Source organism: Pholcus phalangioides, unplaced genomic scaffold (assembly GCF_987345545.1).
Source record: "Pholcus phalangioides strain wild (caught in Gottingen) unplaced genomic scaffold, Ppha-v1.0 ptg000011l_1, whole genome shotgun sequence".
NCBI lineage: Eukaryota > Metazoa > Arthropoda > Arachnida > Araneae > Pholcidae > Pholcus > Pholcus phalangioides.
The window spans coordinates 14752596-14777480 of NW_028301604.1; the positions used below are offsets into that span (position 1 = coordinate 14752596).

Consider the following 24885-nt stretch of genomic DNA (forward strand, 5'->3'; position numbering starts at 1 on the left):
AGCAGCACAAAATTGATGTTGAAATGTCATGTTGCGATAATTATGATACACAAAGTATTGATGCAATAATGACATGGCACAGTAAAATGTGAAGTAAAAAAATGGGAATAAAAAACGAGACATGGGAAAATATGTGCGGCTTGATGAGAAACACTGTATAGGTAGATAAAGGTGTACGGTATATACGGGGTGATTATAAAAAAACTATCCCGACATATGGGCTCCTAACTATCATACCATTCACAGAAACTGAATGAAATTTTGGTATAAGGTATTTTGAGGTATGCGCTCAAGAATGATATGGAAAACAACAGTGTCACTCTAACAGTTACGGTTACAGTGAGAAAATTTCGAAAATATCAAATGGCAACACCAAGTTTTTTTTGTATTGGAATGCGATCTCCATACTGAAAAACACTAAATAGCGTTGGAATGGCACCTGTAGCACGAAAATCCCCGGAGCTAGGCAAGGAAAAAGTAAAAAGGACTTTGCCGTGCACCAGAGCATTAATGTTCGTTTCATTCGTCACACCGTTTCTTCGGCTCAGATCCCAGCCTGATTAGTCCCCCACAAAACGAGAAGAAGAAACCAAGAAATGCAAATTTCGGGTTCTACGTAAGACACAGTCATGACTGACGTCGTCACGCTAGGTGAAAGAAAATTCACTGTGAAATGCGAGCCACGTATGTTGCTTTCTGCCATTCCGAACAAGATACCGCTTTCAGGGAAAGAACGTGGGGAAATCGTAAAGATTTATTACCTGAATGGACAAAATGCCGCAGAGACATTGCGTGTTTACCGCAGAAACCATGGATTACGGCGAGGCCCGTGCACTGTCAAAGCTGTACGGGACTTGATTCATAAATTTGAAGAAACTGGTTGCACATGCGATCGATCTCGGTCTGGACGACATCCCGTTCCCGTGGAAGCTGTTGCAGAAGTTCATCAGACGATAAGCACAGTTCGTCCCGCAAGTGCACGCGGTGTTTCACGTGTTCTGAATCTGCCGAATTCAACTGTCCGCAAGATTCTGCGCTCTGTTCTAAACATGTTTCCGTATCGATTCCAGCGTGTCCAGATGTTGGAAGTGGGAGACTATCAATTACGGCTAGATTTTGCGAATCAATTCCTTATCCGGTACGATGAAGATAGCAGCTGGCCTTTACGCATTCTGTGGACAGATGAGGCGCATTTCTCGTTAACTGGTAACGTGAATTCGAAAAATTGTGTGCACTGGGCAGACAATAACCCACATGATGTGGGCATAAGGTGTCTATATAAAAAGTTAATTTTTCATTTTAATAACTATACAACCCCTTGCAACATGAATGACGTAACTGAAATTTCTGACACATCGCACATTTATATTCCGCAAGAATGACTTTAATACCTGTCTCGATTTTCTTGCTATCTCATTTTGAAAACCTTCAGTTGATTGTGAGACACTGTACATTAGATTATTGGATTTATATGATATAAATAAAATATCGTTTCTTTTTCTATATTGGTTTTTATTTTGTTTGGCTGTTATAAGGTCTGTGAATTATTTGTCCCATTTTTTCCGGTTCGGAAAATACTTCAATAAGCATCACTGCAGGTGAAGGAAGATTGAGAACACAGTGGTTCTCTTAACCTTATTTTACCTATGGCCCCCTTCAATATTTTTTCCGTTTCTGTGGCTCCCTGGTGACAATAATTCCTCCCCCCCCCCGTTTACCCGTTAGAAAATAGCTGTTCAAATATTTTGCTTGTAAACATGTATGAATTTTTTTTTTTAATTTACGATAATGATGGTATAAAAGTATATAATAAAAAGTATAGTAAACGTGATACAAAATACAGGGACGAATTGCACGTCAATTACACGAGGAAAAAGTGACTGTGTGGTGTGGTATAACGAGTACGTTCATCCTCAGCCCTTACTTTTTTGAAGAGATTACTGCCGGTGATCCGCAAACATGTACAGTAACGAGTGCTCGCTATCTGGACATGTTAACTCGTTACGCGATTCCCGCATTGCAACGGCAAAATGCTCTATCTGAAGTTGTGTGGATGCAAGATGGTGCTCCTCCACATGTAGGGTCTTCAGTCAAACGTGTCTTAAGTCAGCAGTTTGGTGACAGAGTTATCTCCCGTCATTTCTCGTTTCCGTGGCCACCAAGCTCTCCTGATCTCACACCAATGGATTTCTGGCTGTGGGGATATCTGAAATCCAAAGTGTATCAGTATCGTCCGCAAACTGCATCTGATTTGAAAGATGCCATCAGAACTGCGATTCAAGAGATTCCTATTGCCATGGTACGTGCTGCAGTGCTATCCACCATCTGCCGCATGCAAAGTGTCATCGTGTGTGAAGGAAATCATGTGGAAAATTTGTGAAACACAATAAAATGCTTTATTTTTTGCTGCTTCTCTGTCATTATTGGTTGTCCTTACTTTTAGCCTATCTACCGCCGGTGATTTTCATGCTACAGTTGCCGTTCGAACGCTATTTAGGGTTTTTCACAATGGAGATCACATTCCAATACAAAAAACTTGGTGTTGCCATTTGATATTTTCGAAATTTTCTCACTGTAACCGTAACTGTTAGAGTGACACTGTTGTTTTCCATATCATTCTTGAGCGCATACCTCAAAATACCTTATGCCAAAATTTCATTCAGTTTCTGTGAATGGTATGATAGTTAGGGGCCCATATGTCGGGATATTGTTTTTATAATCACCCTGTATATATATATATATATATACACAGGGGTTCTCAGAGGATAATACAATACAGTAAAAAATGCAATAAGTGATTTTTTATCAATGTGCCCCTTGTGCTTCATGACCAGAAACGTGTTTCTCTATGTCTGGTTCTATCGATGTGGGGGATAAACGTAGATCACCTCTGTCCGTTATGTTGAGGCGATTCCTTGCTTTGCTGAGCAAATTGTTCACACGACTAAAACCTGATCCTACTAGATAAGAAGTCGGAAACGCCATGAAAAATAACTTCACTTTATCCCAAAGCTGTGGAAAGTTTTTGATGCAGCACTCCAAAAATTATGTTCATCCTTATCGAAAGATAATTTTGCTGCCATGCTGCTTTGTAAGTCAATCAGCGCTGCTTGTAGTGAAATATAAACATCTTCGACGTCCACAATAAATGGATTAACCACCCAGGAAGGAATTTTCATTTTGAGCAGATCATGGAAACGAATTTCCATGTCACTACGCAGTTGCTTTAGATGGCCCACGTGCACAATTACATTATCGTCTTTCAGTTTATGGCTGATTACTACCAAGGAAGGAAACTGGACGAACTCTCGCCGTCCAACATTGGCAGCATACAACTTTACTTTTTTTAGAAAACCGGTGATGATTTCTTTGCTCGAAAAAATGTCACAGTTGCTACCCTGTAATATTTTATTCAAGGAATTGAGCTTTTCGAAGACATCACTTAGGTAAAATGTCACACTTATTTGCGATCAATTTGTCTCCCATTTCCTTGTCTTCGAAAAATGTAACAATTAATTGCCAGAGGGTGACAAAACGGGAAAGGCAGTTCAGCCGGGTTCTCCTAGGAGTAGAATTTCTGCGCCGTGTGCAGCGTGGCAACGCTGATTGGTTAAAAACTTGAAATGTAGGTTTTTTTGACCAATCAGAATTTTCACGCTGAACGCGCTGTAGAAACCTGCTTCTAGGAAAACCTGGCTTCACCCTTGGACAGCCAACGTATTTCAGTATGCATCAACAAACGTGTGAAGTCCTCGCCATTGTCTTCGCATAGCTGTCGAAACAGGCGGTCTTGAAGAGCGCTTGATTTAATACAGTTGATTGCTTTTATTACGATCTGAAGTGGCTCGTGCAAACGACCTGCTAGCTTTTTTGAAACCAAGTGTTGTCTGTGAATCATGCAGTGAATGCAAAACACTTCTGGTACAACACTTTTCAAATACGCAATGAATCCTCTATCTTCCCGTCATAGCAGAGGCCCCATCTGTAGCTCAGGCTAAAATGTTCTGAAGAGGGATATCTTTTTCTTTGAAATACGCTTTAACCTCTTCAAAAATTGTTTCTCCTTTGGTATCTGTTTCAAGTTTGAGTGCAAATAGCATTTCTTCTTTCAATTTGTTGTGATGCAAATACCTAACATAGGCCATCAGTATTGCAGTGTTACCTGGTAATGTTGATTCATCAATTTTCAAAGCAAATTTCATGGTTTTCAACTGGGAGATGAGTTGGTTTCCTACATCTTCTGCCATTTCATCAATTCGTTTTGACACTGTTAAATTGCTCAAAGGGATGGATTCAATAACTTCACGAGCATTTTTGCTCATGACAGTTTTAATTACACCGACACTGCTCGCAAAATCAGGGATTTCCCAATAGTGTGAGGTTTGCTTTTTCCTTGGCTATCGGTTTTGATACCTTGTAAGAGATAAACGATTTGAGATAAAACATTGTTTTCACTCTGTCGATCTGGTTTCAAATTTATCCATCAATGCTTGAAAATACTCTAATGGTTTACCCTTCTTTGTTTTTATAAGACGATTCCAAATACTTCTGCAACTTACACGGACGTATGTTTTCATTGGAAAGTGTGTTCATACATAACAAACACATAGGCAATATTTTCTCTTGTGGTGATGGAATAGCCAAGATACTCGACTGAGTATTGTCGACATTTTTTTTGCCGAGGAAGCCGTGGGTAATCTAAAAAAAAATATTCACTCAATATAAACTAATGTTTAGTTTGTCTGAAACCACAAAATGTAACAAGGAATTTCATTTTGAAAACCGAAATAAGTGAAGCCAAGAAACCTTCCTCTCAGCCAATTTTCGGTGATTTGGGATGTTTGCCGACTTCTTCACACACACAAAAAACTTTTAACCCATTACCATTTTTGATCCGTTTATTTTAAAAAAATGGAAAAAAAAATTCGTTTAATTTTGTGCATATCAAAAAGGAATGGTTGTTTTGTAACAAAAAAAAAAAAAAATTAAAAACTGCAATTCCTTAGTTAAATAATCACTACATAATTTCATTTTGACTTGTGAAAATTATTGGACCTAATTTTAGTTTAGTTGATAGATTATGGAAGAGAAACACTTTCTTTCCTCAAGTTTAAGCTGATTGCCGCTAGTTATCGTAGTAGAGCAGGGGGTCTTCAACATGGCGGGCCAAATCAAAACTTCCCACGAAGCCCGCGGACCACCAACTCATGTAATTTAATGCTATCTGAATATAAGGGAACAATAATAATAAGGTTAATCCCGAGTTAAACAGGAGCAAAAATAATTGAAGACTTTTCATTTATTCTAAAATTATTCATTTTATTAATTAATTCTTATTAATTATTCTGAAAAGTCTGATTAATTACTGAATTACTGTTTCAACTAATTTATTCTGAGATTAATTTCAAGTTGAAATCACTTTAAATGATCATGTAATTATTTATTTTAATAATTCTAAAATTATTTTCCTTCTCAATATTTCTTGAAATTATTTCTTTCACACACACAAGAATTACGCAATTATTCTTTTATTGATTGTGAAATAATTTCTATCAGAAATTAAAAAAAATTATTTTTCTCATTGATTTACAAGTTATTTTTTTTCACAAATTCTATAAAATTATTTGTTTCATCAATTCTAAAATCATTTCTTTCTGTAATTGTGAATTTTCACCAATTTGTCCTGGAATTATTTCTTTCATATATTCTAGAATTATTTCTATAATCGATTCCGCATTTATTTCTTTGATTAATTCTAGAATTAATCGTTAAATGACCGGTGGGCCATGACAAAAAGCTCCGAGGGCCGAATGTGGCCCGCAAGTCATGCGTTGAAGACCCCTGTAGTAGAGATTCATCGTTCATGTCAGAGTAAATTATACTGAAACGCGTTGTCATGGATTGTTCAATATCTCTTCATTATTCTTATAGTGCGGTGGGATCAGACGTAGATCCCGAGGAGAGGGATCGCCTCCCCCGTCCAATTGCCAAATAATATAAGAATTATTGATCTGTCCAGTAAAATACGGGTCAGTCCAACAAACCTACACAATAAATCTCTTCCCCAGACACAATTCCCTGGATCCACACGGTGTATAGACAAATACGCACAGTGTCACTTGCGATCATAGGGACTTCAGGGGCATTTGGGCAAAAGTTATCTCCCATCTCGTTGCCCTTTTATCTCTTTTCCTTCCTCTCCCTTTCTTCTCTACCATAACTGACAAAGGGACTGACGATATTGTTCAGCTGCTTATTAACAGTAGCTTCCAAAATACTCATTGTTGATTTGGTTGAAACAATAATTTATTTTTTAATAAAAATACCAAAAACAAAATTAAAAATGTATTTATAAATTGCTAACACACTTGAAGGAAAAAAATTAGCTGCCTAAAATTACGTGGAGAGCTACAAAATTTCTGAACGAGAGTGATTTTGTAAGAAGTTTAGATTGATGTGTGCGGTATACTTGAAGCTTCTTCTGGGCAAAAGCTAAGACGCGTCATGGGCAAAAAAGAAAACTTGTCAAAAAGGTGGGGTTTATTCACTCTTCATTTGTGAGAAAATCAGAGTTGAACGACAAAACTTTTTTTTTCGGGGGGGGGGGGGGTTCTGGTCACAATTTTTGCAAAACTGACCACTCTGTGACGTGAAACTTCAATTACAGTATTCGACATTTTCACTTCTACTTGAACTCTAAATGTTTGGAATCTATGGAAATTATTCCCATGTATAAAATCCGCGTAATTTTTGCAGAATTTTTGAAAACCTGCCATTTTTTCAATCGTATTATCACTGCAAAAGCCATGAACTTTAAATTGACAGATACGAAGAGACACATTGAGCCAGCTATAGACATGTATATATACGCTTATAGGTCAGAATTCATTGCATTTTTCTGAGAAATCAGCAGACACAGTGAGTCTCAAACAAATAGATTTGAATTATTTAAAATGTGGCCATACGCCCTTTAGGATTTTTTTCTTCTAATGTCCACAACATTATTCCTGCAGAGTAGGAAAGTGCATTGAAATTATTTGGGATGATACAGGACTATTAATAGGAAACGGTATCGATAATAGGCCAGTATCGAAAAGTGTATGTACAGTATTGTGGTTCTTTCTTTTAGAAAACCATTAAAGAGCTGCTGGTGTTAATCTTAGAGATGGTCTCAATACATTGTATCTGCATTATAGAAACCAATCGGCAAAACAAACGAAAATAAGACCTTTCCAAATATTGAATGTGCTTGAAATGACGTTTTTCTTTTTTTCCCCTTTTAAATCTTGAAAGGAATAGCATAAGAATACTTGGGATTGAAGCAACAGTAATATTGTGCCAATTAACAGTTTCTTAAGTAAGTTATGCAGTAATATAATTTTAAAAAATTGAATTTCGTGGGTATTTTTTCCATGTATGGTTTTTATATTACAAAATTTCACATCTAATCAAAGAAATTATTTTATTTTTTTATATTTTCATTGAGATATATATATATCGAGGGGGTGGGAAAGTAACTTCCAAAGGAGTTTCAGGTGTGGGATTTTCGCATTTACGCAGCCAATTGTTTTGCGGCCTCTTCAACGTCGTATAAACGAGGTTCCACTGTACTGAGTAATAGTTTACTAACAAGCAAACACCGAGTGTGTTTAAATGTTCAATGATACATATATAAATGCAATGAAGATTGTTACGACTAAAGGCCATCCTGTTTATAAGGCTTCAAAAATTTGAATTTTGACATGTCCAAATGCGTAATGATATACGTATTTTTCGCATAGATGAGTATTTCGCGGATAAGTATAGAGGTGAATAGTCCCCGAATTAAATTGTCAAGCTCTAAACTCCACACGAACTTGATCAGGCTCTGAACAAACACACATTAATTAATTAATTATCAAATTATGCATTTGATAATCATATCATATAATTGCAAAACCAAAAAACAAGCGTGTAACTACTTTTTTTTCAAATTTTATTTCTCTCATCTAAATAACCAGGGCTTGGCAAATAAAAAAATAATTTCGGTGCAGCCAAATTTCTTAGGAACGAAGTAAAATGTTTTGCTAAAAAAATAGTACTAAATTGTGTTTTTGACTTTGCTGGAACTTAATTAACTAATCTTATTATGGAACTGTTAACCCTTATCTTAAAAGATACACTTGTCATGAAATCAGAAAAAAGATTGTGTCATTCAACTCAAATTTATCAAACACATACAGAAAAGTCTAGGCGCCAATACCGATTTTGTAGTCACCGTGACGACCTAGCACCAGGCCGTCATCTGTCAAGTTGGAAATTTGTTAATTTCAGGACTTATTTCCGTTAAAGTCCTTATTTCGCATTTTAAATTAAAATTGAGAAAAAAGCAATACGAAAAAGTCTTACCTTCTTTTAGATTGCAGATGTCAGATTCAATAGAATTACATCGTATATATATACATATACAATCGCCTCGAAATCTTATAATGATGTTGCACAATCCCTTATGTGTGTATGTAATTTACTGATTGGCATTTCACCTGCCCTGACCGTATGAGTGACCGTAGAAATGACCGCAGGAGTAACCGAGTAAGTCATCTTATGAATCATCAAGTGAGTGACCATATGAGTGACCAAGTGAGCGACTACGTGAGTTGGACCGGATATCTCATGCCAAACCCGACATTTCGCCCCTTGTGTAAATGTTAGGTGAGTATGCGGCAGAAATTTGCACAAAGCATAATATAATGTCTATTGCTGTCGCAAATGCATTGGCGTACGTATTAAGTGTGACGGGGGGGGGGGTAGTTTGGGGGAATTTTAATGTTTTTCTTCAGGACTGTTATATACTTCATTTGATCATTTTTGTCGCACCACGGTCATTTTCTGCACACGAGGGCTAAATAAACCGGGACCTACAATTTATTGCCGATTCCGAACGGCAGGCTTGTTTTTTATACTCATCGAGAGGTTGGTGCGCTAACCCCTCGATGGGGACCCCCTGCGGTAGCAATTTTTTTTCTGCGGTCAAGTCGCGTTTTTTGGTTGTACTCTTGTGTCAGGAAAGTTTTCTGACAAGGACGAACCGGGTATCGAACTCGCGACACCTCTAAACATCCTGTGGTATTTTAGGCGAGTATCTTATCGACCTGGGCTACCGCGCCCGTTATATAGTTGAAAAATGTTGCAGCTTATGTTGAAAAATTTCGCTGCAACGTAAATTTGGAAACACTCATTTTATGCTTTACAGCAAATTCCAAATTTTTAGGGCCCCTTAAAGTACTACATAACCACACATAACAGGGAGATAAAGATGGGGGTACCTTTACGGACACTCACCCGTTCAATCATTCGGTCACTCACTTCGTCAATCACACGGTCACTCGATTGGTCACTCATTTGACCACTCACTTGGTCACTCACTTGATCACTTATATGGTCACTTGGTCATTCTTACGGTTACTCACTTTGTCACTCACTTGATCACTCATATGGTCACTTGGTCATTCTTACGGTTACTCACTTTGTCACTCACTTGATCACTCACATGGTCACTTGGTCATTCTTACGGTCACTCACTTTTTCACTCACTTGTTCATTATTACGGTCACTCACTTGGTCATTACTACGGTTATTCATATGGTCAGTCACTCACTTGTTCATTATTACGGTCACTCACTTGGTCATTATTACGATTACTCATATGGTCAGTCACTCACTTGGTCAATCATACAATTATTCATATGGTCAATCAATCGGTCACTCACTTGGTCAATCATACAATTATTCATATGGTCAATCAATCGGTCACTCACTTGGTCAATCATACAATTATTCATATGGTCAATCAATCGGTCACTCACTTGGTTAATCATACAATTATTCATATGGTCAATCAATCGGTCACTCACTTGGACACTTACATGGTCAATCACTCCCCATGTGGTTAATCTTGGTCACTGATACGGTCAATCACTCAGTCACTGACTTGGTCACTGATACGGTCAATCACTCAGTCACTGACTTGGTCACTGATACGGTCAATCACTCAGTCACTGACTTGGTCACTCATACAGTAAATCACTAGATCACTCATGTGGTCAATAATTTGGTCACTCATACGATCAATCACTTGGTCACTCTCTTGGTCACTCATACGCTCAATCAGTCACTCACTTGGAAACTCATACAAGCATTCAGTCGGTCATTCACTTGGTCACTCATACGGTCAACCACTCAATCACTCGTTTGGATACTCATACTACCATTCACCTGGTCACTCATACAATCATTCATATGTTCAATCACTCGGTCACTCGTACAGTCAATTACTCGGTGACTCATATATGATCAATCACTCACGTGGATACACATACGGTCACTCACTCATACAGTCAATTCCATAGTCATAGATACTGTCGCTCACGTGGTCAGTCATTCTGTTACTCACTTGGTCATTTGTACGGTCACTAATTCATTCCTAAAGCAGATTTCACACTCACTTGGTCCCTCACGTGGTCACTCGTTCACTTATATGATCACTCACACAATCAGTCACTCATACAGTAATTCATGCGTTCAGGGCAGGTGAAATATCAGGCACGAAAATTTTTCAGGGGCTAAACGTTCCGGGGCAAAATGTCAGGGGCGAAATTTCCGGATACCAAAAAATCTTTGTCTGCCTTTTCTTTGTATGAAAAGTCTCCGGACAATTTCCTGTCCTTACAGTTATTCCGGGGGTTCGGAATTTCCATTTTATCAAAAGCCTCCCGAAAAGGAAGACTTTTCGCCCGAAGCTACTTCTATAGTTAGTGCCTTGACGCATTGTCAGCCCCCACAACGCATGTCGAAAACCATCCAGATACATGCAAAACTTTTTCTTTTCCCCCCTACACCTCATGTTAATGTCACTTTAACAGGGAAAGAAGTAATGGGAAAAATATTCTATGTATTTTTTTTTTGTTGGAAATGAAATATTTTTAGACACACATTTTCCACATTTCTTCGTGGCCCCCCTATAAGCAGTCGTGGCTCCCCGGGATCCATATGGCCCTCGGTTGAGAACCACTGGTCTAGACCAGTGTTTCTCAACCGCCGGGCCCCGTCCCAGTGCCAGACCCTGACATCTGTCAAACCGGGTCGTTGAGTGGTCTATTTTTTGTTTCGTTTTATCCATTTATTTTCCATTAATCACGTGTATGGCCGGGCCTTCCAATCACAAAAAAGAAATCAACCGAGCCGTGGGCTTTTAAAGGTTATAAACCACTGGTGTCTAGACGTCGGTCGTGTCACGAAAGGGGCCCTACATAGAGTATCTGTAGAACTTGAAGAATTAAACTTTCTTGTTACTTGTGTATCTGTGAAGTAAATTAACGGGCATGCTTTCTTTTTGTATCATTAATTTGCAATTACCCCTGACAACCGAAATAATCAATACATTCTGAAAACTTTGATTTATGAATATTATAAAGTTTTACGACTACCATTTTTATGTATTTCAATGTTTCTAACACCTTTATTAAATTTCACACCCATGCAGTAATGCTAAATATTTCTGTGCATTTTTGCAATTTGTTTTAGAAGTAAATGAGGTGGAATATGAATTTTTTTGAATAATTTTGAATTAAAAAAGAGAGAAATTTTACTTATAAAACAATATATATATATTATGCATTTGAATAAACAAAACAGTGCAAATACAAATACAAGGCCACAACAGGCAAAATGCCCAACGAGGTGGCTCAAAAAAAGATGCCCATAACAAATATGGATGTCATATATTTCTATTTTAGAAATATAAGACATCAATGTAATAAATGTAAAGTTCTTAGTGCATTGAGAATTATTTTTTCTCAAGTCTCTTATCTAATGCAAGAATGCCATGCTCATTTTACATTTTTACTGTGAAAATTTTAATATATTTAGTGCACATTTTACTAATTTTTTGAGCCAAGAGTGATAAAAAATTCCCAGACATAAGGAAAAATATCTTCTCCCTTGGTTCAATGACAAAACGCGCTAGAAATTGATATATTTTGAGTAGTAATAATAATAAGTTGGTTTAAATTATTGTAGACTTACTCGTCACCCTGCTGAGGTTCTTCTTCGACGGGAGGTGGCAACTCATGTGGTCTTATAAGGCATGTTGAATTGCGTGTTACCATTTCATATGCATTGGTAGGCTCTTCTTCGATTCCGTAATCTCTCTGGGTAATGATCGAGCAAATGAGAGTGACCGAGCTGGACATGGCTATAATTAGAGACAAGCCAAAACATGCAAAAAATACAGGTGATGGCTTGAGTGTATTTTCAACGTAGCCGTGGATGCCCATCATAGCCATCGCCGATGCAGAAGAGCTCGTCAAAAGGGACATAAACAAGCAGGTTAATTGCAGACGGAGTGTGGGGGTTGCAAGATTCGCCACCGTAAGAGCTAAATACCCAGACGGGCTGCCCAGTATACAGGGGATCATGCCGTATTTCATGATGTAGTTTATGTTATTTTCGGTGACGTATCCGATAAGGCCAATTATGGCCAAAGTTCCACCTGTCATTGCAGTGATCACCCCAGTGATGGTCATGATTCTTCTGGCTCTGGTGTGGCACATCGCTATGAATTCAACACGTGCTTATACAAGTGGATTATCTCTGGTTCTGGGAGCTGCTATCAACAAGTGTTTGCTGGAGCGTTATGATGGCGGGAAAACTAATTCACCATTCCTAGAATACATTTCGCTTTTAGACGAGTCTGCGCAATAATAATAATAATAAAGATCGTTACCATGGTAACACCAATCTCATCCCCGAATAACTCTTCGCTACTTAACACGTAGATTAACTTGAAAATACTTAAAAACATAACATAAGACTCTATTTTTGGCTTCACAAAAGATGGACGACGCCAAAATGAAACAAATAAATACATCATAAATTAGGAATGCGGTATAATTTCTTTTTTTATAAAAATCCGTTATTCCAAAGATAAATTCCTTAAAGGCAATATGATTTATACTTTTTGTTTATATTTTTGATAGATATTTTCTCTTTTAACTCCGTTATAACAATAAGTAATTTTAGAGTTACGATGAAATTAAAAACAGATTTTAAGCTGGGTTTTCCTAGGAATAGGTTTCTTGCGCCGCGTGAACCGAATTAGACCATTTCGCGCCGGCAGAAACGTGTTACATAATTACGCTACCCGTTTGTGTTTTCCTAGCGTTTCGCATCAGATCAGGACGGCTATATTATACACTGCTCAAAACAATGAGGGGAGCAAGCAAAAAAGTGAAGAAAACCGTGCGAGACAGCCACGTATTGGCATACAATGGATAGTACACGCGTATCAATGCGCAACACAGAAAAAAGACGTAAAAAAATTTGGAATTAAGCTTTAATTCTTTGAAAATCTGAAAAAAAACATGAAAAGATGATTTAAGGCAACAATTTGGTTACATGTAAAGGATAAAAAAAAGTACTGTTTAGACATGATGCATGAGTTTTAATAGGGCGTGTGGTCTCCTCGAACAGCTAAGACTGCTGCACACCTGTTTGCCATGGATGCTATGAGGTTATCGATCAGACTTTGGGGAATACTGTTCCACTCCTCAAGAAGTGCAATCTGCAAGTCTCGGACAGTAACAGGCGGCCTTGGTCGCGCAGCAATGCGTCGTCCAGGTCAGGAGAGCACGCTGGCCATTCCATACGCTGTATTGTTTCAGCTTCAAGCATGTTCTCCACCAGACGAGCTCTATGCGGTCGGGCATTATCATCCTGGAAAACAAAGGAATCCCCAATGGCTCCAGCGTAAGGGATGACATGAGGTCGCAGTATCTCGTCTGCATACCTTCGGGCTAGGTTATAATATTTGAAATTATGGTGGTAGATTTAACTAGAAAAAACTCTCGTTTTTTAGAATTATATTTTTATTATAAAACCTCACACTAACCTTGTCTAAATTTTTTTTGCAATACTGCACAATATTTCCGCATGTGAAGTTCTTGAAAGGAAAGCAAAACATTATTCAATGGCAGTCGATGTTTTTATGTTGACTTGCAAACGGTTTCCGGGTTATTAGGCCATGGTCTAGGAATAACCCGGAAACCGTTTGCAAGTCATTTAACGCCGGCCATGAAAGCCTCAGACAATATTTCAATATCTGATGTTATCCGACTCGTTTACTACAAGCACTGTTAATACGAAATCACGGCAATTAAAAAAAAAAATATTTCTAAAACCATCTTCGGTTCGTTATTTAATTGCATTACAAATTTCATTATTTTTTGTACGATCGCTCAACAAAGAAGTTTCGTCGATACAAGCATATTGTTAGGGCTCTGAGTAGGATTTCCTGGCTAGAATTCCCACCCGTGCCCGTTCTCGGAAATTTTTTGCAATTTTCTGTTCCCGAAATGCCGAGAAAAATTCCCGAAAATCTGGGAAATTCCTGTTGTGACACATTAATACTGAAATTGGAATATAACAAATAAAAAAAAAATCAGTTTGAATATATGTTGAAAATTTATTGTCTATAGCATAGCATTGCTTGGGGGAAAAGGGGGGGGGAAGAGTAGAGAGAGATTGAAAAAAAAAACGTGGAGGGAAAGGGGCTTCCAGTTTGTGTAAACCAGCGTACCACCTGCAAGTGATTGAGAAAAGAAGTTTTATGTCTTTACACTGCTCAATTTGGCGCATGTGAATCCCTTCCCTGGAAAAATTGTCGTTTACAACTGACCCCTGTTTTTTAAGCAATCCTACCGGAAAAAAAAAAGCGATTGCCGGGAGAGGAGGTTGCTTTTGTTTTTTTGCTTTCAAGTGGGGTGACTATGATCGGCCTTTCAATCTGAATGGCTTCAAATAATTTAAAAAAATAACCGTGATGTACAAGTGGGGTAAAATTACTTTGTACAGTTGAAGTTACAAATCTCAAACGTTTGGGTGCAGTTTAAAACGCAGATATAGAATGTTTATTTTATGTTAGTGGGTAATGTAGTATTATATTTATTTGTAGTGATTAAGAGTGATGTATAAACATGCGGTCAGCATAATTGGAATAAAGCCATCTTGGTATTGCATATAGGCAAGTTTGAATTCAAACTATACAAAAGGTAAGACATTCTTTTTTTTCTTTGCTAACTGTGGAAAAATGAAAGTTCACATGCTGTGTAAATTTAATTTAATCTACAAGAGGTAAAATATGAAATTGTACAAGTCTTCCGGAGCCCGACCAAACTGTAATGAAATTTGGGGCCTGGTGCGAGGTCCGCTACCACGAGTCTCGAGTACACAATAACGAGTGCCAAATCGCCCTATAACGCAAAGATTTCCAAACCTTATATTATAATAATATAAAGATAATAACAACATAACATTAATCAATTAATTATAAAATTTGGGATTCGTGTCGTGAAAATATCGTGCAATTGAAGTAGTGCGGCGCATAAATGAAATATTTTAACTTTAGAAAGTAAAAAGAGTAATTGTGAGGCCGAAAAAAACGTCGTATAAACGTAGAGAATCGGGTAAATATGGGGGGTAAATAAAAACAGGTTTCACAGTAAAAATGTGATTTCGGGAATTCCCGAGAATTCTCGGGAAATACGATTTCCCAAGGCTTCAAAATGTCGAGAGTTTGGAAACCCTACCTCTGAGTATAAATATTTTTTGTCAAAAAAAAGCAATCCTAAACCAGTGAATTTTTTCAAAAATAGTTTATTCTTTATACAGTATATGGCAATACACGTGTAATGTGATAGTGATTTTCTAAAGTTGGTTCGAGGGGTAGATGAGGAGGGGGGTATCTCCGAGCTGAATTCGAGAAATAACAAGCATCGATCCATTTTATACAACATGAAAGTTTTTTGGGCTTCCCATAACCTCGGGAATTATTTTTTTTTTTAGAATAAGAAACCTTCTAAAACAAGTTATCCTATTTTGTGAGAAGCATTCTCTGACGACTCAGTACAACGTAGGTCAGGGTTCTCTGATTCACTAGGTAAACAACCATGGGAGTCCTTCAGCATGTGAATGAACGGTATGGGACTACCATACCAGGAATACAGTGGAACCTACCCTAACTGACACTCCTCGTTAACGGACCCTTTTCTGAATCCCGGTCCCACGTGGAATAGGGCTTTAATGTATTGTTTCACTCCCCATTAGAGGACACTCTCGGTAGCAGACAGTAAAATCAGGCAAACTCTAATTTTTTCCAAACTCCAATTTATCAACTTTTGGTCATAAACCTATAATTTATCATGTTCAACTAAGATTTATGTTTAATCCCAAGCTCGTGTTGGTAAATATAATAAATAATCAATAATTAATTGGTTAACTGAACATAACTATGGTCCAGGATGGTGAATTCGAATAGTAATATATTGGTTGTTTTTTGAAACTGTGAAGAAAGCCAACATTACAAGACTGATAATGTTATAGTGAGTGTGTTATCTTCTTCACATTTATTTTAATTTAATTTTATTGCAAAATATGTGTAGTGCACGTATCATGTACGGGTGAAAATAATTAATTAGTTGAATGAAGAGAAGGAAGGTTATAAATTTTTTCCCATATTTATCAGATTTTCCAACTTTATGTCGGAAATTATGCATAATCGCCAGTTAAAGTGATAAGTCTAGTGAAATTTAACCGAACTTTCTTTATCGAGATGATTGCTGATGGAGTTGGTTTTGTAACATGACCACCGATGTATCACTTTTACACAGAGTATCATATACATTTCAACATTAACATGTGTAGGTGCCAATTGCGACCAAAGAAAAACGCCGTTTAAATCTGAAAATCGTATAAACGAGGTTCTACTGTACATCATACCTTTCCCATTAGCAGACACTCCCCGTCAGTGGACAAAATCTTTGGTCCCATGGGTGTCCGTTATCGGGAAGTTTTACTACATAATCTCATAGGAAATCGGTATTTAATGTGTTTATTGTGATGCCTTATGAATGTGTTTCCAATCTCTGTGTATTATACATTATTTTTCACATTTTTATTATTTCAAGGATTTAACGAATAATGGTTATTTCGAGAAAAACTAAACCTTTTCTCGTATTAACCAAGCATGATTATATGATTAAGTTATTTATATAAAGCAAAACTTACATGATAATTGAAATACAACCAATAACTGTCTGTTTTTTGTCAAATAAATGAAAATTTATTTTGGCAACCTTAACTTCTTTCGATACCGAAAGAAATCTGACGATGACAGACTAGTTTCTATATGACTGATTTTCGTGAATGACTACTCTTATTAACTGAATATTTAAGAAAATGTATTCCAGATCCAATCAAATAAAATTGTCATGAGTAAAAAACCGTAAACACGCATTTGTTCTCGAGTGGATATCAATTAAATTGGGAAAATTAATAAATTATTTTAGCTCTTCGAGTAATACATTTTTTGATTTGGAAGAAATTGGATGATCCAAATGTTACGTACAGGGTGGTCTTGAAATAACTTTGAGGATGAAGATTTCCTAGAGGCCGCAAAAATCAACAAATGGAATAAAGTTAGAGATATAGGTATTTCAGAGTAAGTACTTGAGAATGCGACGAACAAAACCGTAGCTCTTGCAGTTACAGTTACAACAACAAAATTTTGAAATTTTGAAGGAAAAAAAAACTACAACAAACAGCAGCACGCACTTTTATGCATTGCAAAGTGAGCGGCGCAGTAAAAAATCATGAATGGCGTTGAAAAGTTACCTGTAGCACCATAAACGCTGGCGCAAGACGAATACCGAGTGGTTAGCTCACTAACCCCTTAGTGAGATCTCCTTTATGTGTGCCCTACGCCGGCGTTTATGGTGCTACAGATACAGTTTGAACGCGATTCATGATTTTTTACAAATACAAATTTGTATTGCCACAACAGGCAAATTGCCCAACGAGGTGGCTGACTTAAGAACATCATGGATCCCCGAGCAATTTTTTGGAGGCCCTACCTACTACTGCTACACCACACATGCACCCCGTCCACACCCCCCCCCCCCTCGCGGAACCCCCAACGAATCGGTACATGCGGGAATGTGCGTGTACGTGTAGTGAAACCTGAGGTGAAGTTTTTTGTTTCTCTGCGCCGATCACTTTGCAATGCATGAAAGTGAGTGTTGACATTTCAGTTTTTTGAAATTTTTGTTGCTGTAACCGTACCCGCGAAAGCTACGGTTTTGTTTTTCTTCTCATTCTCGAGCGCATACTATGAAACACCTATACCTCAAATTTTATTTGCATCAGCTGATTTCCAGAGGCTCGTATATCGTCAAAGGTATATCATGAAAATCCTGTATATACTCTGTCCTCCAAAAGTTCAGGACAAAGAGTCCATTAAGAAGATTAAAACCAAACAAGATTAGAAGTCCGAGGAAGATGTCACTCTCCGCTATCCATACAAAGGTTTTTAACAGCTAAGTGGTCTAGGGCATTCACCCGGAAAGTGAAAGGACGTGGGTTCGATTCCCCGCAGAGGCAGTTGAATTTTCCCTCTTTCCAAAATATATCTTCGCATCAGCCAGCTGTTAAAGACCTTCGTAAAGATTAGAAGTGTTAAAACTTGGTAGAATTATTGACTCGTTGCATGTCTTGTACCCTGCCACGAAGCTGGGCTGGAAGAGATCTCGGCAACGGGATAAGTCCGGTGGCAGAGACCCTGGCGTTCATTCATGCATGTCTTGTACCATTGGAGAATAAAAAAACATAATTGAAGCTAGGAATTTCATCTTCGCGTTTGAAGTTGTGTTTCACACTTCGAAGTGAAAATACTAGCTGAGTTTATTAAAATGTCTCCACACAGAAAACGGCAAACTGATAACAACAATTCAAAAGAATATTCAAAAATTTGCTAAAAAAATTGCTTTTGTCAATACACGCAATGATGATTCTAGTATATGGTTGAAAAACTGGAGAAAAGCACAAATAAATAATACATTCGCAACACAAAATCCGAGCATTCAATTTTTTTCTTTCTTTTTTGCTTTCAGCTGACGCCAAATTCAACAGAAAAACAAATTAATCCCCCATTCATTCAGCATTGCATGCATTTATGAAAAGAATTTCAACTATCTATGTTTCACTAATACAGTATAAAAACGCATTGGATTTTTTTTAAATATAAATACGGTTGTTGTAAATGGGTGCTGTTAACATATATCAATTGAAACGATACATCAACACAAAAATTTAATCAGTTAAAATGGATTTTAATCAGCTACAATGGTTAATTAATGGTAAAATATAGTTTTCCTTTATTTTACTCTGTTATACAAATACAAAATACAAAGCCACAACAGGCAAAATTCCCAATGAGGTGGCTGATAAAAAGATGCACATAACAAATATGGATGTCATATATTTCAAAAATACAGCAACCCAATTAAAAATGCAATTACAAACAATACATATACATGATAAAATATATATACAATGCCCATAAAGAATACTTATGGTTATCTTACTCTAAGTATGGATAGCTTCTCGATTTATCCCAACATGTTTATCGTATTTCTTTTTAAACGTGTCAATTGTGTTAGAATTTACTACACCAAGGGGTAAGCTATTCCATTTATTAACAACCCTATTAGAGAAAAATTCCCTGCGACACCATAACCTCGCATTGTCCCTTACCAATCGATACTGGTGTCCCCTTGTAAAAGCAGTCGATTGACGGTGTACTAATAATTCATGGTCCATCTTTATCCATAAACAGATTGAATCTTGCTCAGAAAAGTTGAATAGTTTTTAGCATGAATTTTATTTCTGATTCCCTCATTTCGGTGCGATTTTATAAATTTCTGAACACGTAAAATTTCAGCAGCTCTCAAAAATGACACTGATAAAGAATCACCTCTATCTAGATAAAAAAGTATTCTACTTATATTCGTACGGAAATGGCGCTAAAAGATGTACTTTATAAAATACCAATAAAATTGAGCAAAGAAATTGGTATAATGGATTTTTTTTACTATACAGGGTGTCCTGTAAGTCCTGTCGAATGTGGTCTTTATTTCATCAACCGTTCGTCGTAGAGGAATGGTTCCAATTTAAAAAATGCTCAATATGTGTTCGAAACCTACCCTATACCAGTTTTGAGAAAGAAAATACAATTTGTCACAAAATTAAAAAATATATAAATTTTACATGGACACCTTGTCCTAAAAAACCCAATAAGAAAGTTTTTGTCCTAAGGCCAACAAAAAAACTTTTACGTTTGTAAGTGCAATATGCGCGGAGATATTTGGATTGAAAAATTAGTGTAAAAGTTGGAAAAGAACAGCTTAAACTAACGAACAACACACTTCTTCCCTCATTTTTACTGTTTTCTCCCAACTTTTCTCAAGTTTTCAATTCGAATATTTCTGAGAATATTGCACTTAGAATAGTGAAATATTTTGTTGTTGTCCTCAGAGAACAGACAGGGCAACACCTTTCTCTCTAATTGGGTTTTTTAAGACAGGCCGTCCTTATAAAAATTTAGATTTTTCTTTATCTTGTTACGCACTGCATTTTCACTCTCAAAACTGATACAGGGAGATTTCTGAACATATTTCAAGCATTTTTTAAATTGGAATCATACCTCTTAGACGAACGATTGATGAGATAAAGGCCACATTAGGACTTACAGGACACCTTGCATATTTGCTGCGTATATTCAAATATACACCAAGTCATGGAGGATTAACTTGTTCTAGTTGAATTTTCAAGTACACTGCAGTGATTAAGCCAACAAAACCTACCACAAATTGTTAGATATTGGAAACCAAATTATAAGACTGCGAATATAGTATATTTCCCTTAATAGAATAATCCGTTGATAGAATTAGCTTTCATTATTGTAGTCATTTATGGAAAACAAAAACCATAATCGGTGTACTTTATTTAAAAAATAATTTCTGCCTATTTTATGAAAATCATTTTGAAATTTTATCTCCACAAGACATTCCTGAACTCTGACGCAAAATAGTAAAGGATGATATTACCTCTCATTTAAGCGCTAGAGTTCTGGAACACCCTGTTATATTTTCCAAAAGAACTTTCGCTTCTTCACAAATATAGTTTTTTCATATTTTATTAGCAGTGGGAAGTGACGAAAAGAAAAAAACACAATGACAGAAGCATAATACCCAAGGAATACCAAGTGAAATTGCTGGATAAAAGAATATCGAATACCCTCACACAAGCTAGAGATGTTATTGCATTTGCATTCAGATGACTAAGTTGTCAATAGATGGTCTTGTGGCATCAAAAATGGGAATGAGAAAGAATGAAAAAATTTATTTATTCATATAGAGAGTGTCAAGTACATACGAAACGTTTTGGAGAGCTAAGCTGGCTTACGAGCCGCAAAAAACGGTATCCATTATGTATTTTCATCACAAGTACGCACAAACAATAAACATAAATCCAAATAAAAAATAATAATAAAACATAAATAAAAGAAAAAATAAATCCACAAATATAATCATAAAAATCAATAACAACAGGAACGGAATTAATAATGAGCATTTATAGCGACGTTTGCAAGAAACACGTTGTGGTAACGAATTAATCTACCATTAAATTAGGAAACGTAGTAAAAATGCCGCAGGAAGGCATCAACAGATAATTTTAAAAATATTCTATTTGAATTCATTTTATTAAAGTTTATTAAGCCAAAATTAATAAATTTTAATGAAACAAAAGATAAGAATATCAAATTAATTGTGAAAGTAGAGAGAACAAACACTATATACTGCATTTAAGTGTAGTTTTATTAGTTTTTTCGCGAATAGAGTCAATTATTCAATTAATAGACTCGTATTTCAAAAATCTAATGCGATTTTGTTTAATGGAACCTGCTTATCGATATTAATTTCATTTTTGAAGTTTATATTTTCTATATAAGTTTATATTTGCATATAATCCCCGTCTGTACAGACAATTCCCGACTTGTGGTCTTTGTATTTATTTTTAGCTTAAATGCATTTGTAGAAAAACGATACGCTGGTCGACATCTACAGTCAACTTGGTTATAACGACATCGGAGATTCCGCGAAATTATACCGTTATAGCCAAGGTGTCGTTGCAAAAAATATAATCAGATGCAATCAAATAATGTGCATGAAGGTAGGATGTATATGTTATTTGATAGAGAAAAATACGGGAAGTTTTTAGATCACAGATATGTGACACCACCAATTCTCACCAAAAAAAATTGTCAATGGCAATTGTCAGTAAAATCGCCAAATATTTCATAAAAGTAAAACTCGGCGAGAAATACAGTAAATGCTACAGCAAGTTTGTAGTAATTTAAAATGTTTCACATGGGGGAAAAAAATTAAACATTTCAAATGAATATTTATAGTCATATTCATTAAAACACAATTTTTAAACCATTCGAATTATCTTCATCCTTGTTATAGTAAAAATTATGAGTAAAATAAGCTTCGTTGAAAAAACAAGACATTTTTACAATAAAAAATCAAAAGTCAGGAATGGGGAAAATACGGGAATATTTTGTGTACGGGAATATTCGTTTCGTCAATGAAACAATGCAGAGCGCCAATCATGTCATAAATCTTATTTTTTGAACATCGAATCAACAGAATAACAGAAAAACATTACCTCAATATGATAAGCTTTAATTCTATGAATCTCTTGGTAAACCACCACGTGGAAAGAAGCATGACAAAAATGTGCCATTATATCCGAAGGGGTTGCCTTTTCAGGCAACGTATTAAGCCAAGGATCATTAACATTATTCGCTATGTCAGTGGTTCCCAAAAGTGTGGGTTGCGACCCCCCTGGAGGACGTCAAGTCAATGAGCTACGGGGGTCGCGAGAGTCTCCAAAACAAAACGACCAAATAAATTAATGTTTTTTTTACAATATGTCAAACCTAAAAAAATGCGTTTACTCAGTTGAACTAATTATCATGTATCCTATAATGTGATTTTATCAAAATCTACTTTTACAATAATCAATACATCAAATTAATACTTCTACTCAAAGAGAATTATCCGATTCCAAAATTGCACATTTCTTAAAAATTAAAAACACAGAATGGTAAGTGTGGTACATGTGAATATAAGGGGGAAATGTCTACGCTTTATGAACAATTTTTGTCAATGGTCGATTTCAAGTGTAGAATCATTTTGAAATCGGATGATCCTTTCTTAATCACCCTGTATACGAAAATCAAGCAGCATACACCTCGCTACACTTCCATCTTGTATAAGAAACACTAAGTACGTCAAAAAGCAAAATAATATTTATATAATATTAAAAAAAAATAGAATATCGTTAAAAGTCAATATCGCTCAATAAAAACCGAAACAATCGTTCCGAAAAGTGTTTTCGAGACAGCACATTTATGGGCAAAAAATCGGAATATCCAGGTTTGTTTAGCCTATATAAGGGGTCGCCGATAAATTTTTTGGTCAAAAGGGGTCGTGCTTCAAAGATTTTGGAAACCACTGCTCTATGGGAATCACATAGGATCGTAAATTTGACGTCACGGCAGGGTTAGACAAATCTATTGCTCGACATGCCCGGAGCATGCAAAAATTCTCAACGCGCATGTATTTTTTTTCAACCACATGCTCGACACGGGCATATAAAAAAAAAATTAAAACACTTTCGTGTTTTTATTATGATTATCGGCGGAGATTCAAGTGTTTCTCCAGCATCCCTTCCTCATCACATTTGAAATAAGGGCCTTAAATGAATATTTTCAAAGACTCATTTTTATGTTACTGGAATTGCCACGAGGCAGCGATCAGTCATTTTTCGATTCACGACAATAATTGTATGGATACGTAATAAGGCGTATATGGGTTTTTATGTCAAGACATATAATATAGCATGCCCAGAAAATTTATTAAGGAAACCCCTCATAGCCTCCCAAGGGTGGGCTCACAAGGCTCTGACCCAGGGACTCGGGACATTCTTATCATTTATTGTTTTTCACGTTATGAATTCACTACAAAAGGACCCATGAAAAATTTGTCCTGGGGGCTCCTAAGAGGGTGTTGACTGTGCATGATCATATGTTATTTGAATGTTGTCACATGTGACTATTGGGTTGAGGATTTTTAAATTCATTCTTGGCCTCTATTGGCATTCAAAATATTAATATTTACTTCTTTTTTTTGAGTGAACCATAATAATTCCGCCAGATTTTTTAAAATATTTTTGTGCATATTTAGATAAGTAGAATCAGTAGCAATTTTTTCAATACTTTTTAAAGACGTCGTCACCTTGGGATGTTTTCCTTGCAAGTCGACAGTCAATCAAACTCAATTTCAGCCAACTGCTGTTAGTCTACTTTCCTCTTCGCAATGTCAATGAAACGGAAAAGATTGTGCTTAGCAAGTGGAGACAATAAATTTTAGTCGCGTGTTCTGAAATTCCCATCAAACTCAATTCGAAACTGAAATCATCAGTTCGTAAGATTTACATTGTCAGAAGAAAAATTATGCAAAATGAAGGAATTACGTATAAATAAATATAATACAAATCAAACTTATATAAATGATATTTTTCACTGATATATAGTTGGCGTATTCACCGTTAATAGTTTCTCATATCCGAACTACATACCCTGAGGCTGCCTAGTCATCATTGATTTTATGATAGATGTACAGGGCGCACATAGCTAACGACTTGCACCACAATTCACTGACAAACCGTTGTTCCTAGAGACATACTTCCAATTAGAAAAAGTATCCAACTAACCTGTGGACCTCAGATTCGTCGTTCATATTGCAAGGGCTTGTATGGTTATTAAGATAAAAAAAATAACTTTTTATATGGACATCCTGTGCTCAAAAGCACTATTAGAATATTGTTGCACTATCTTCCTGAGGCGAGCAAAAGAAATAATATGTTTCCAAGTGCAATATTCGCTGA

The 24885-nt window shown here is 36.4% G+C and overlaps 1 long non-coding RNA gene across 1 annotated transcript in view; it reads left to right on the top strand.

Moving 5' to 3' along the window:
- The window catches only part of LOC149080103 (uncharacterized), a 129942-nt gene that overhangs the window by 30436 nt on the left and 74621 nt on the right, over positions 1-24885 (top strand). The window contains exon 2 of the long non-coding RNA XR_016193491.1: positions 14990-15086. This is a non-coding gene — a long non-coding RNA (uncharacterized LOC149080103). The remainder of the gene's footprint in view (positions 1-14989; positions 15087-24885) is intronic.